The sequence below is a fragment of the Eumetopias jubatus genome, unplaced genomic scaffold, assembly GCF_037043125.1.
Source record: "Eumetopias jubatus isolate StellerSeaLion01/CBP00866 unplaced genomic scaffold, mEumJub1_p1.0 scaffold_5, whole genome shotgun sequence".
Lineage (NCBI taxonomy): Eukaryota > Metazoa > Chordata > Mammalia > Carnivora > Otariidae > Eumetopias > Eumetopias jubatus.
In genome coordinates, this window is record NW_028274811.1 from 90,363,563 (window position 1) to 90,377,569 (window position 14,007).

Genomic DNA, 14,007 nt, shown 5'->3' on the forward strand with positions numbered 1-14,007 from the left:
TGGCTACTTTCCTTGGCCTCTGCCACCATCCTGGGGTTAGTCTAAGACAGCGTCATCTCCTGCCTGGACTTTTGTGACCGCTCTCCACTGGCCTCCCTTCTCTCTTGCCAGTGCTGTTCCATGACGCCTCCCCTTGGCCCACAAGACCCCATGGGCTCTGTGCCCTACCTCGCTGGTCCCCTACATTATGCCCGAGGCCTCAGTGGGCACCCGGCTATCCTGACCTCGCTCCAGTGCCGTGGGCATGCCCCTCGCTCCTACTTGGGGCTCTGCTTGTGGTGCGCTGCTGATGCTGCTGACCTGCACATTCCAATCTTGGCACAAACGTCCATGTCACAGAGGGGCCCCCCCTTGACCCCCCGAAGCAGCTTTCTTCACCACTATCATATCCCTCCATTCCAATTCCCACAGATTTTTTTTTTCCTCCTGGAATTTTTCTTGCTTTCCCTACTTGTTCCCTATTTCTCTCTCCCCACTGGAATGTGGGTGCCATGAGGGCCAGGATCCACTCTGTCCTGTTCCCTGACAGGCACTTAGTGAGGGCTCAATTAATACTGACTAGGTAGACTAAATGCATGTTGAAAACAACCATCATAACAATATAATATCCCATTTACTGGGTACTTTGAAGGTGCCAAGCGATGTTCTAAGCACCTCATATACTTTATCCCATTTTATCTCTGCAACAACCCTATTTTGTGGATTCCATTATTCATTTCCATCTTCTAGATAAGGAAATTGAGGTTTATGGTATTTGATGACTTGGCCAAAGTCCACGGCCAGCAGTGGCTTGGCAAGTGTGGGAAAGGCCTGGAGAAGAGCGAGTTGGACTGGGCCAAATGAAAATTCTGTCTTGGTTCTTCCGAGGGAGGTGAGACCCGGATTGCCAATGTTTGCAGGGGGGCCCAAATCTCTGCCGTCCAGGGGGCAGGGGTGGGGTGGAGAGGGCACGGGGTTGGCAATTTGGACCCTGAGTTTGAGTTCCTGGTATGACCCTGACTGGCTGTGTTACCTCCATCAAGTTCCACACCCTCAGTTTCCTCAGCAGACAAGTGAGGAGATGGACTTAGAATATCTCAAAGGTTTCTTCCAACAACTTTATGTATGCATGTATGTGTAGAGGGGGTGGGCAGGATAGAATCATAACCTCCCAAAATAACAACATAGGCATGTTCTGGGTGGAAACTACATTCAGTGGTCACCCCGTGGCCAAGAAGCCCTTCTACGGCATCCCTGAAAGGTCGTCGGCCCCAATCACCTTGCGTACCTCCAACGATGGGGGACTTACTCTCTCAGAAATGATTTGCCAGCCAGTCACTGCCATTTAAAGACATTATAGAGCCCTACACACTCTTTGTTTTGGAGGCATACCCCACTGCATAATAAATGCGTTGTAATAAATGCATATTCCAAAGAAAAGAGAATGTGTACTTAGCTATTTAGTATAATGAGCTGTCACTGACCAGCTGTCATAGTGACACAATTGTAGAAGGCCAATTAAACATTTATTACTTGCAATTTTGTGGTTTTCTTTTTGTATTTTAGATCTGGTGTGTGTGTGTGTGTGTGTGTGTGCCTGTAGGAGTTTGCAGACATCTTTTGTAGGTTCCTTAAAGCTCTGAAGACCCATAGAACAAAGTCCCCTTTTCCAGGCAGCTTGACAGAGCTCCTTGTTCTCCTGAGTTTTTGCTTCTTTCTGAGCAAGCAGCCCTTGGGCCCTCCAACTGGACTCCTCGCCACCATCACTGCCACCACCACCCTGCCCATCCCTGCTGCCATCGGCGGCCTGGCCGCCCTCATCTCCATCCCTGCATCACCTCCCCCTACCTCCAGCCACCACCCCGGGAGCCAGGCACAGGAGCTGCCCCCGCCAACTTGGGATCTCCCTCCGTCTCTGTTCTTCTTTCCCCCAGCCTCACTCCAGGTTTTGCCCTTCCGACAAGGTATACTTGCTCCTCCAGGCGACAGTCCTGCCCCCGGCCGGGTCACCTTAACGACGGCGGCAGTGAACAGCTAGCATTTGCCGGGAACATTCACACACACTGGCTATCTTACATAATCCTCTCTGTCCTCTCCCACTTTCCATGGCCCCTCCACGTGCCCATGCCCTCATTTCGGGTCCTGCAGGAGAACGCTGTGGAGCAGTCGGGGAGGTCACTCTGACCCCATTTTGCAAATGCAGCACAGAGAGGCCAACTGCCTAGGCGAAGTCACACAGTTGGTCAGAGGCAAGCAGAGCCGTCTCTGTCTCTCATTCCCCACAGCTTACCCTGTCCCCCACCTCCTGTGTTTCCTTTTTTTTTTTAAGATTTTATTTATTTGAGAGAGACAGAGATAGTGAGAGAGAGCACAAGCGGGGAGCAGAGGGAGAAGCAGGCTTCCCGCTGAGCAGAGAGCCCCATGCAGGGCTCGATCCCAGGACCCCGGGACCATGACCTGAGCCGAAGGCAGACGCTTAACCGACTGAGCCACCCAGGCGCCCCACCTCCTGTATTTCTTAAACCTCATTCACTCACGCACCACCTCCAGGGTTCTTGCCAAACCCACAAAATACCAGTCCTGTTTTTTTTACTTACTATTTTTCTTTAAAGTGATTGAATTTATTGCAAATGGAATTGTTTTATCATTGCAATAACCAGTAGGATCACTTTCCTTCAAATAGGTCACCCTGAAAAATAATGTGGCGATTAACCAATGTTACATTCCATGTGGCTACTACCGCACAAAGAGCCAGCCTTGTCCTTCCCAGAAAGGCAGACCGGCCTGCGCGGGGAGGTGTTTAAGACGGACTGGCACCAAGCTGATACTTCCCCTTGGACACAGAGAGGAAGGTCTGAAGAACTGAAGAGAATCCTCTCTCTGTAGGATTGGCTGCGTGCCGACATCTGTGCCGCTGACCACCCAAGTCCACCTCGGGACCGCAGGGTGGGCTGCCTGCCCCACCCTTGAGGAAACATCTGGCTCACGCAGGAAGCCACCACTGGGCAGCGGAAAGGAGCCAGGAACCTCTCCGAGGCTCGGTTTTCCCATCTGTACATGGGCATGATACCGCAGCGTGCAGTGCTGGGAAGGTGAGGTGTGATACAAAGGGATGGCTAGAAGCGAGGTGGCACCCTAGCAGGTGTCACTCCCTTCCTTCCCCACGGCCATTCCCTGCTCTTCTCCCAGAGACACTGCACTTGGAGTCCTGCCTTTTCTGGGAGAGAAGGCACCCCAGCTGGCCAGATGGGGAGAAGAAATGAGCCATTGCAAGTACACGCGGGTCTCCACGGGGACAGTGTGGGTGCAGGGGCAGCTCCTGGGGAGCCCAGGGCAGCCTGCCAGGCCAGAGGGGACAGTGTTTCAGTTAGCAGGCTTCTCCCGGACTGCCCCTCAGCCCACGGTCATCTCAGCCTCCAGACCCCAGTGAAACAGAGTCCCCCCCAGCAGCTGCAGTGCCTTCTAATTCCAGCTCCGCTACTTACCCTGAGGCGATTCTGGCCAGGAGACTCGGCTGGGAGCCCCGACTTCCCTTCCTGTGAAATGGGGATAATAACCCCAACCACACAAGGGTTGCCGAGAGGCTTGCGAGCTTAAGAGCGAGGCATTTCTAGAACTAGCTCCCCCACTGCTTCTCTCCGCAGCCGCTGCAAGCAATGGTGTGGTGTCTCTGCCTCAGATGCCTCAACAGGCAGAATGGAAATGATGAGCTGTTGCCAGGAAGAAACGGGCGAAGGTGTGCAAAGCCCCAGTAGTCGGTGTTCAGTGGGTGTGAGCCCTCTACGTGATGCACAAGCACGCAGCACAATGGTTGACCCAGAGCCCGTCTTCCTCCTGCTCCCCACTGGGCTCTGTCCTGCCCTGTCCCTTCTCCTTCCGTGACCTCAGCGTGTCCCCTTTCTTAGCTACATCCCCCGGCAGCACCCTCAGCTCCGAGCCCCTGCCCTGGGGAGCCAACCCATCTGCAGTGTCTGACCTAGATGCCAGGCTTCCCGGAGATGTCCACTCAGCCCAATCCAGATACAGAACAAACTGCAGGTTTCACTGTGTTATTTACGGCAGGTGAACACTAGAAATGACTTTTAGGTGTTTCAAACTAGAAGACTGGTGGAGAAATTATGTCATAATGGAATCCTGATAGCTATTACTATCATGCTCTGGAAACTATGAAATAATAAGGGAAAATGTTTATCTCTAAGTAATAAAATAGCAAGATTGAAATTGTATCTAGGAGATGATTATAATTAAGAACTCCTACCTTGTTAACCTACAGGAGAGAAAAACAACTAACATTTATGTCTAGAAGGGCAGACTGGATGGGAAAAGTGGTTTTCTTTGGATGGTGGTATGATGACTTATTACTGTCTTCTTCCAAATTTCCTTCCAACTTTTCTACATTGAGGATTAATTCTATAGTGACTAAAAAGAACACAAAGATGCAGAATTGTGTATACTATACTCTTCTTATGTCAAAAACATGCATATATATGTGTGTGTATATATTTATATAGTGCATATGTTTTTGCATAAAGAAAATTTGGAAGGATACATCACAACAAACAGAAGTGACCCCCTCTTTTGGGCAGGGGACTGGGCAGATGGGGGCCAGGGTGGAGTGAATGTGCACCTTTGTATGCTGTACTTCTGACCACATGAATATTTTCTCTAATCGGAAAGTGAAAAGAAAAAGAAAAAGAAAACATAACTATCAAATAAACCTTTAGCAAAGGCAGTATTTTCCCAAATGGGCTGTGTGGACATTTGTTAAAGTTGTTACTTAAAAAAAAAACGAATTTGTGCTGGAAGTACAGGGTCTTAATGGTGCACTTGACAGAGCCCATCAGTATGTGCTGGGACTGAGAGAGGCTGGGGACTGCAGGGCTCCTAACAAGCCAAATAAGGTCCCAGAGCCCACCCCCACCCTGCCTTATTTTTCCATGGAGCCTACCTGAAGAATGATGCTCCCAGGACCAGTTTAGGGAGCACAGGGTAAGGGAAAGCTAGGAGGCTGGTCGTGCCTCCCTGAGCCAGGTGGGCTGTGTGTGAACTGTCTATACTCGCTATGAGACTGCAGGGGTGTGGGCATGGTGACCCAGAAAGAGGATGCATGCCCTGGCCAGAGGGGTGGTCACTGTGGTCACTATGGGCCTAATGCCGCCAGACTGCCGCATTCTCCAAGAGAAGTTGGAAATCCGGATTTTAAATGAAATCTTCTGGCTATAAAATAAAATATCCAAGCTTTTCAGTGCAATCTCTCTCTCTCTCTCTCTCTCTCTCTCTCTCTCTTTCTAATATCTTATGGTTCCCTGCAAAAGTCCTCCACCAGCTGTGGGCTAGGAGCTCGGTGCGTTGCTGGTGTTCTCAGAAAGCCAGGTCAGCCCCGAAGATTTTTTCCCTTTTCTAGCTACCCACCCTCTTTCATGATTGCTTTGAGAATTTTGCCCCAGATCAGCATCAAACTCATTGGCCAATTGCCCAGGGGAGCTTACCTTCCTTCTGGTTGAAAATTGCGCTGACATCCATCTATCTCTGCCCCGGGAGTGTGGGAAGGAGTCCGGGAGAGGCTGACTAACCCTAGCAACCAGCACTCTCGTGGGGAGTGAACGCTCTGCGTCAGGCAGTGACAGTCAGTGGTGCTGCTCTGGGCTCTAACAGCCCTCTGATGCCAGTATCTCTGCCCCTCCTGCCCTCTTCAGCCTCAGTTTCCTTTCTTCTCCTGCCATCACACCCTCTGTGCACCGGCCTGCCAGAAAGTCTCCTCCTTCCTTTAACTCTCCATATTCTCACACCTCAGTGCCTTTGCACATCCTGATCCCTGGGTAGGGATCACCCTCTCCTGCTGCCTCTACCATCCACCCCTCAGGCAGCTGGACAGTGCCACACTCAAATGGCAGCTCCTTGTGCCTTCTCTGTTGTAGCCAGCACCCCAAGAGGCTGGCATCCACTGTTCCTGGGCTGTTCATTATTTAGATTCCCCTTTCTCCTTCAACCCACACCCCTCTCACGAGCTTTCAACTCCCAAACAGCTTTTAAATTGGTCCCCTTCTCTCCCGCTGCAGTGTTCCAACCTTTATCCCAGCTCACCTGGATGAGGGCAGGGCTGTCTGGACTATTCCAGGTCTCGGCTCTATCGTCAGCCCCACCTGTCTCCACTTTATCTGGGGGAAAGGACATTTTAGAAAACACAATCTGGTCACCTCTATCCCCTGCCTGAAATCCTTGTGTCGCTCCCCAGCCTCCAGGACAAAGGCCAGAGTCCGCAGTTTGGCATTGTGGGATCCATTGCGGGATCCAGCTCTGTCGACTCCTCTGTTACCTCCTTCCGCTGCCCCTCACGCTTCCCGCAAAACCTAGCTGTCCTGTGTGCCCTGAGCACGCCAGAGGTTCTGTGGCTCTGCGTCTTTGTACACCTCTTTCTCCATGTGGAATACTCTTTGTCTACCTGCTGCCCTCCCCATTCACCTCTACCCCCAGCTCTGTGAATCCCGTCCCGATTCCCCCAGGGCAGCCGGTCTGGAGGTTAGAAGGTTACTCTCGCAGCAAAGGTGGGCGATTCCCGGGCTGAAAGTGGCTGAGGCGTCCAGTCCTGGCTGGAGCTGTTGACGATTCTTCCTGCCATTCCTGGAAGTTGGGCAGGGGTCAAGGCCGCCACATGTTCCTGGAGACCGTCCCCACGGGGCTGGTGATAATCAGCCATGCTGCCTGCTCCAATCTGTGACCAACTTGGCTCCGGCCACCTTTCCCTCACTGCCATGGTGCCAGGCAGCGCTGTCACACGGAAGCTGGCATCAAAGGACAGAGTCAGAAAGGCTCTATGAGATCAGCCAGTGTGCCCCTGCCTGGTTTGCAGATGGAGCAGCTGGGGTCCAGAGAGGGACAGTGGCTTGCCTAGGGTCACACAGTGATGAAAGGTGTAGTCATGCCTGGAGCCCAGCTCTTCCAGATCTTATCAGATAGTAAAAGAAAAAAAAAAAGATCGAAGGAAACCTTGAGATGTGCTAGCAAGGGCCTGGGGAGGAGGGCCTTGAAATTTTCGGGACAGGACAGGCCTCCCTGAGGCTGACCCCAGAGCTGCGATGCACATGACGGTCAGGCAGAGGAAAACAGCCCGTGCAGAGGACTTTAGTGGGGGACCAGCTTGCCGTTTTGGTCAGAGCAGGGTGAGTGAGCAGAGATGCAGTCGAAGGCAGGGCCCAATCATGATCAGGTAGGGCCTTGTAGACCTCGGTAGGGTTTGCATTTTAAAGTACATAAGGGAACAAAGCAACGGAGTTTTGACTTTGAGCAGACAGTTCTGCAAACAAGATATACAAATGGCCAACAAGCACCTGAAAAGATGTTCAAATTCATCAGCCATTAGAGGAATGCAAATCAAAATGAGAGTAATACCACGTCATACCCACAGAATCCAAGTTGGGTAATTACGGTTGGTGAGGATGAGAAGAAACTGGAATCCTCATACACCGCTGGTGGTGATGGAAAAGGTTCAGCTGCTGGGGCGCCTGGGTGGCGCAGTCGGTTAAGCATCCCACTCTTGATTGACTCAGGTTGTGATCTCAGGGTCATGAGATTGAAGCCCCCATCAGGCTCCAAGCTCAGCGCAGAGTCTGCTTAAGACTCTCTCCCTCTCCCTCTGTCCCTCCACCCACTCATGCACGTGCTCTTTCTCTCTCTCAAATAAATAAATAAATAAATCTTCAAAAAAAAGTTTCAGCTGCTTTGGAAAACACTCTGGTAGTTCCTCGAAAGGTTAAACATTGTATTATTATATGGTTTAATAATTCTATTCCTAGGTTTATTCCCAGAAGAAATGAAAATATATGTCCTCAAAATCGGTACGTAAATGTTCATAGCAGTATTATTTATAATAGCCAAAAAAATGGAAACAACCCAAACGCCCATGAACCCATGAATGGGTAAACAAAATGTGGTGTGTCCATGAATGGAATATTATTTTGTTTTTGTTTTTTTTTAAAGATTTTATTTATTTATTTGACAGAGAGAGACACAGCGAGAGAGGGAACACAAACAAGGGGGGGGTGGGAGAGGGAGAAGCAGATTTCCCGCGGAGTGGAGAGCCCGACGCAGGACTCGATCCCAGGACCCTGGGATCATGACCTGAGCCGAAGGCAGTTGCTTAACGACTGAGCCACCCAGGCGCCCTGGAATATTATTTTGGCCATATAAAGGAATGAAGTATTGATACATGTTACATACAACATGGATAAACTTTGAAAACATGCTAAGTGAAATAAGCCAGACAAAAGAGGCCATCTATTATTCCATATACTCATATATTATATGATTCATAGATATGAAATGTCCAGAATAGATACACCTATACATCCCAACCTTGTGTAGGAGTGGGGATGGATTGGGGAATGACAGTTAATGGGTACAAAGTTTCTTTTGGGGGTGATGAAAATTAGATCTGGATTTAGATCGTGGCAATGGTTGTACAACGTACTGAAAACCACCAACTTGTAGACTTTACATGGGCTAGTTTTATGGCATGTGCATTACATCTCTATAAAGCTTCAATTTTGTTTTGAAAGACCACTCTGGTTGCTGGTGGGGGCAGAGTGGCAGCAAGGAGGCCAGGCAGCCAAGAGCACAACCACAGGCTCAGAGTGCCCAGCGCACGGGAGGCACATAGTGACTATGTGTGGATGCCTCGCACAGGCTGATCCCTGTTCAGGAATGTCCCCCTCTTCTTATCCAGGCCTTCTTAACTCTGCACCGTTAAATTTTGCACAAGATCATTCTCTGTTGTGGAGGCACCATGGGCTGTGCACCATGGGACGTTCAGCAGCACCCCACTAGCAGTCAGCACATCCCCCCACCCCAGCTGCGACAATCTCCTAGGGGACTAAACCGACCCCAAGGGAGAACCACTGCTCTAACCTCTTTTGCTCAGCTGGTGAATTCTTGCTTATCCTTCCAGAATCATTTCCCATAGCATCTCTTCTAGGGAGTCTTCATCCTTCATTCTCTAAAGTTTCCCAGTTTTTGAACAAACCCCCATCATAGCCCTGAGCACGCTGTGTACACACCACTCTCCCCCACAGCTGTGTAGAGACGGCACCTTACGTGCCTTTGGGTCCCCAGCATCGAGTACAAAACCTGGCCCTTTGGAGGTCACTACCGAGCCATTGCCTCATCTGCCAAGTGCAGAGATGCATTGCCTCCCCCAGGGTTTCTGTGATCAGGACTCAAATGTGAGTTAACTGATCTGTCCACCCCTCCTGAGTAGGGGTGTAAGTTCCAGATCCAGGCGGCCTGGGTTTGACTGCTGTGGGATGCTGGGCAAGTGCCTGAGTTATCTGACTCTTGGTTTCTTCTCTGTAAAATGGGTTATCTTTGTACCTACACCGTAGGGTTAGCGAGAACACAGCAAATGTCAGATACTGCTGGCAATAACAATTTACTATTTTTCTTTTTTCTGAGGGGCCTTCCAGGATTCAACATAGAGGTGGCCTTGTCACTGGTAAGTATCCCTGTGTGGGCCCTGTCCTGGGTGTTGGCCAAGAGGAGCTGGGGATGGTGGGTTATATTGTCACTAGAAGCCAGACAGTTCTATGTCCACTAATGAGAATATTACATAAAATATGGAAGTTCAGAAATTATAAAGAGTCAGGGAACAAATCTCCCATATTCCTGCCACCCACGGGCAAATATTGTTAACAGTCTTTGGTCTATTTAACTTCTAGTTTTTTTTTCTAAGTGCTTGCCATGAATTTGTGACCATACCCTATATATGCATATGCATAAACATGTTCTCATTCATTAAAAACTTTCCATTCTTAGTAGCCACATGGCTGTCCCATAATTTACTTAATTGATCCCCTACTGGACATTTAGGCACTCTCTGATTGTTGATGAATATCTTTGCATTTGAAAGAGACTTCCTGCATAGTCCCATCATTTCACTTAGATGTCCTCCCTTCTTTTAAAACATTTTTGGCAAAGGAACCTCTCTAGCCTGCCGGGACACCCATTTTCCCATAGCTAGGCATCCATTTTCCCATCATCAGGGATTTCCTCCCCAAGGTTGAGCCAAATACTTGGGATTGTGACTTAATCCTGTTTCCCCTTCTGTGGACATTGCTGGAGATGGACCACAGCTGGCCTTTTCTTCCTGTTGGACGCATCAGCTGGGAGAGTCAGTTTAGTTAGTCAACAGCAGATGGAGAACGAAAAGGAGAAGGAGCCTAGGCCAATGTTAATGGACACGAGATTAACTGGAACAAGGTGGTAGAGGAAGAGAAGTTGGCTGGCTGGGGTGAGCCAGCCTGATATCTGCTTCCTATGTGATGTTGACTAGTGACCTTCCTTCCTTCCAGATCCCTAGAAAAATCACTAGGCAGAGGTAACCCAACCCCATTGCCAGGCTCAGACTCACTTTCTCCAGTCTTTATATAGCAGCTCTTCCTATTACACGTAGAACAAGAAACCAGTGCTGACTGGGCTCCAGCCAGGTGCCAGGTCCCATGCTAGACACTTTCCACAGTCATATTGTGGAGCCGGTGTGATACCATCAGAAGTGCTTGGAATCAGGCAGATCTGAGACCCACCCCAGCATAGGCACGTCCTACCAGTGTGACCATGTGGAAATCATTTACCCCTGTGAGACTTGGTTGCCTTGTCTGTAATTTGGGGGTTTAATGGTACTAGCTTCCCAGGATCCTTGTGGAGACTATAGCCCACACCATATACACAATGCACCAAGTACCAGGCCTGCACAAAGCAAGTGCAGGAGAAATGTTATTTTCTTGTTCCATTCGATTCTCATCATACCTCACAGTCAAAGATGTCAATAAATGTAATCTATCTCACTGCCTTTTATAACCTCCAGCGACGGGGCACTCATTAGTATGAATTTATAACTTCCCATTACAAATAAGATACTGAGGCTCAGAGAGACTCCGCCAGGAGTTTTTTAGGGCAGAATCGGTCATCTCACAGATTCTACGTCTCAGAGAACCATCAGGATGCATGTCTGGAGTGGAAGGGGCGCCTGCTCCCCACCCCAATTCCCCAGGGCCTGCTTCATGCCCAGCAGGGCCACTGGCCACTTCTGGCAAAGGAGACCAAGAGAGGACCTGCCATGTACCAATGAGTTCCCAGGAGGCAACGAGAACCAGGACTCTGGCCGTTGAAGTTAGGGTATGACAGCTGCCATTGGGAGACACCACAACCTGTACTTTCCTGACCCACCTTCCTATCCTCAGAGCCTTCTCAGAGAGCCATCAGCATCCCCGCTCCTCTTCACGGGGTTGGAAACTGAGGTTCACATGGTCAAGGTCAACTGCAATTACTTAAGTCCGCGAACGGGATTCCCGGCCGAGGCCACTTTGCCCAGCTCATCCCAGAAGCAAATCGGTCCAGGCAAGCCCTGCCCGTCCTTGCTACTGATCATAGGGCAGCAACCCAGGAGGATGAAGGCCAGATGCCTGGGCTCCCTGAGGAACTGCGAGCCCCCTTCCCGCCCACCCCCAGCCCTCTACTGGCTTTCCTTAGTAGAACGTCGCTCCAGGCTCCCGCGGACACAACGGCCCTAGAAAACCGCCACCGCTCAGAGCCGGGGTCAGAACAGGGCTGTTTCGGTGCAGGTGGACTTTCCAAATCCACCCCCACGCGGCAGGGAGGACAATGCCCCGGACCCCGCGCCCAGAGCACCGCTTCGAACCAGGGCTGCATCCCGTCCTTGCAACGCCCCCTTGGCGCGCGCACGACCCCCGCGGGTCACAGAGAAGGAAACTGAGGCTCGCAGGCGGAGAGAGTCGTCCAAGGTCAGGCACAGTCAGCGAGCCCCGGGGCTGGAGCTCGCACTCGGGGTCGGGGTCACGACGGCGGCGGGGACCCCACCCGAGCCGAGGCCCCGCGGGGAGGCGGCGGCCGCGTTACCTTGAGCTGCTGCGCGGTGTGGCTCCGGCTTGGGCTCCGGGCTCGCTCGCGTCCTGCGCCCGCGCCGGCTCCGCTCCGGACAGGGATGGAGCGGGCGCCCCGCCCGCGCCCCGCGCCCACTTCCTCGTCTCCGCCCCCAACTCGCTCCTCCTCGCTCTCAGCCGCTCCCGCCCTCCCTCCCTTCCCTCTCCCGGGCTCTCCTGCTCCCCTTTCTTTCTCTCCCTCTCTCCTCCCGCCTCCGTGCACAGCACACTCTCTCTTCCTTCGCTCGGCTCCCTCCCCGCAGTCCCTCTCCCCCACGCTCCCCCACTTTCTCCTAGACCTTCTTTCCTTCTCTCTCTGGCTCTGACGCTACCCCTTCCTCTTTCTTTCCGTCACACTACCCCTCTTCCTCTCATTTCCCCCCTCATTTCCACCACCCACTCCCCCCCATCCCCAGGCCTGCCTGGGTGGGACCCAGCGTCCAGTTGGGAGGTGATAGGAGTGGAAGGGGACTCCCGGCTGTGGCCCAGGGATCCGGTGGCACCCCTCAGCATGGGTGCCCAGCACCCTGCTACCTGGAATCAGGATATAGGAGAGACAGGACTTGTTTCCGGGGAAAAGCCTGGATAATTCTGGGATCAGGGGGACTTCAGAAGACCCCCAGAGAGGGTTTGTTCTAGCTGGAGGAAGGGATGGAGAAAGAGCAGAGGTAGAGAGGAGGGTCTTGGGAAAGGGGCTTTTGGGTATGGAAAATGGAGGCTCAGATGGGAAAACCTAGCTCTTAAATATCAAGATGTCAAGGCTGCAGACGTGGGTGGAGGGAGCCTGGGCAGACAGGATGGCCAAGGGCGTCGTGCCAGGCCTGGGGTAGTCAGGCCGGGGTAGGAGAGGCAGGTGGTCGGATGGGCTGCCCGTAGTTGCTTGGGGAGCCTGATGCGAGGAAAGGAGTTTGCGCAGAAGCTTGGCAAAGGAGAGCAGAAGGATGCTGGCTCAGGGAAGCAGACATTTCAGAGGCGTGCTAAAGATGATTGACACACCACCCTAAGCCGATTCTGACACTATGGGCCTGGCCCTGTGCCTACGCGCTGAGATGTGGACCAAGGCCACAGTCCTCAGGAGCTCCGAGGTCACAGTTTCCGGGGGAGGATGTGGTAGGCCACACATCCAAGAACGACAGCAAGAGCTTCCAAGCGGGTCTGGGGGACTCCATGCTTGCTCACCTACAATTTACAAAGCCGCATAGGTCATCTCTAAGAAAGTGTAAATCAAACATGCCTCTCTGTACTCCCTGCTTAAAACCCTCCCATGACTTCCTGTTGTAGTTAGGATAAAATCCAAGCCCCCTATCACTGCCAACGTGATCTGATCTTATGTCTCACCACATTCTGCTTCACTCCATGTGCCTCAGCCACAGCCGCTTCCTACTTGTGCCCTGAACGGGCCACCCTGGGCCATACCACAGACCATTTGCATTGGCGGTTCCTTCTGCTGAAATTGCTCTTCCCCCGTATCTTCCTGGCTGCGCAAACGTCAGAGAGGCCGCATGGCCTGATCATCTTATGTAAAGCAGTCACCTTCTCGCCACAGTGCCTTTCACATCATCCCTTTTTATTATCATGAAAACACTTACCGGTATCTAGAATTTTTTGTTTTAAAGCTAATTGTCTGCTTTACCTCACCAGAATGTAACCAGTGAAGGAGCAGGAACCTTGTTTGTATTGTTCCCTGTGTCTCCCAGAGCCTGTAACAGTAGCTGGTACATACTAATAAATGCCCAACAAATGTTGGTTGAGTAAGTGAATGAATAAATACTATAATGAAAATGTTTAGAAAAAAGGTGATTGACCCTGTCAGGGGGAAAAAAGATTGTCTTGAGATAGGAGTGGAGAAGAGGGGAGGGCCGCAGGGCTGGAGGAAACAGCAAAAGACCAGTGCAGAGCATCAGCTAGCCTGGGGCATCCAGGGAGTGCTGCCTGGTGGGCCAGCAAGCAGGAATCATCTTGGGGTGCGGTGGGGTGGACTTTAAGGACACCTCAGGGATGCGAGTTTGGACTTGATCTTGTGAGCAATGGAAGCTGCGGCAGGTTTGGGGGCTGGGTGGCTGGAAAGGCTGGGGTGTGTATCCTGGAGAAGAGAAGG

At 51.5% G+C, this 14,007-nt stretch overlaps 1 protein-coding gene across 2 annotated transcripts in view; it reads right to left on the minus strand.

The window, feature by feature from the left end:
* Nucleotides 1-11,970, minus strand: part of HRH2 (histamine receptor H2) — a 53,329-nt gene extending 41,359 nt beyond the window's left edge. For both annotated transcript variants that reach the window (XR_015768256.1, XM_028102602.2), the window contains exon 1: nt 11,887-11,970. The gene's annotated coding sequence lies outside the window, so the exon portion shown is untranslated. The remainder of the gene's footprint in view (nt 1-11,886) is intronic.
* Nucleotides 11,971-14,007: the final 2,037 nt, after the last annotated feature.